Here is an 827-nt window from a genome sequence, read left to right as displayed (position 1 = left end):
TCAAAGTAAATTTTTAGATCCGTTTTAAATAGAAACAGTTAAAAGAATTTCCAATAAGTTTTGGAGATAAGTTACTGACCGGTAGTCAGTCATGTACTGTCTCAGTCATTTTTCATCATTTAATCATGTCGGCCGGTCGCAATGAGCTGCTCTTATGCATCTTATCTTAAGTGATAAATAAGCAACTGAGAATAGTCCAACCAGTGCTGGACTACAACCACATTGAGACGATAAGGATGCAATGCTAGCCCTTCTGGAGGCAACATGCCAGCATAACTCAGGCATGCCTTCTTTCATCAGGTTTCACAGGATGAAATTCATGCTGAGACCATCAACAAAGTTTCCTGTTGGTCAGATAGTTTGAATATTTGTGAACAGTTTTTGGAATAAAATAAACAATAGATATGTATAGCAAATGTGCAGATTGTAAAAACAGAGTAACCTTTGAGATCCCTCCCCGTCCCTCTCTGCTGTGCTTTGGGTCTAAACTCCTGCAGAGGAGGCAGTTCTACATGTGCAGGTAATAACCATGGCAACTGCAGAAGAGGCAGTGATTAACAGTGGTTATAGACTCTGCCTGGCTTTAACTGAGTTTATACTCTGGTGGATTCTTGCTATTCACATTTGAAGCATTAAGACAAACCAGAGGAACCTCATTTTTAACACTGTCCACCTCATGTACACATTAGTGCTCTGAGCCATGGAGCATTGGTCCAGTTTACCAAGCTGGTAATCTGGCATTAGAAGTATCTCAGAATGGTCTTCCTTTCGGCCCTGAAATTAGCAGAGTGCACTGAAATCAAACACTCATTTAGAAAAATCTGAGA

The sequence above is a fragment of the Telmatherina bonti genome, assembly GCF_933228915.1.
Source record: "Telmatherina bonti genome assembly, chromosome: 21".
Classification (NCBI taxonomy): domain Eukaryota; kingdom Metazoa; phylum Chordata; class Actinopteri; order Atheriniformes; family Telmatherinidae; genus Telmatherina; species Telmatherina bonti.
The sequence above is the reverse complement of the archived record's forward strand: the minus strand, read 5'-3'. Positions refer to the sequence as shown.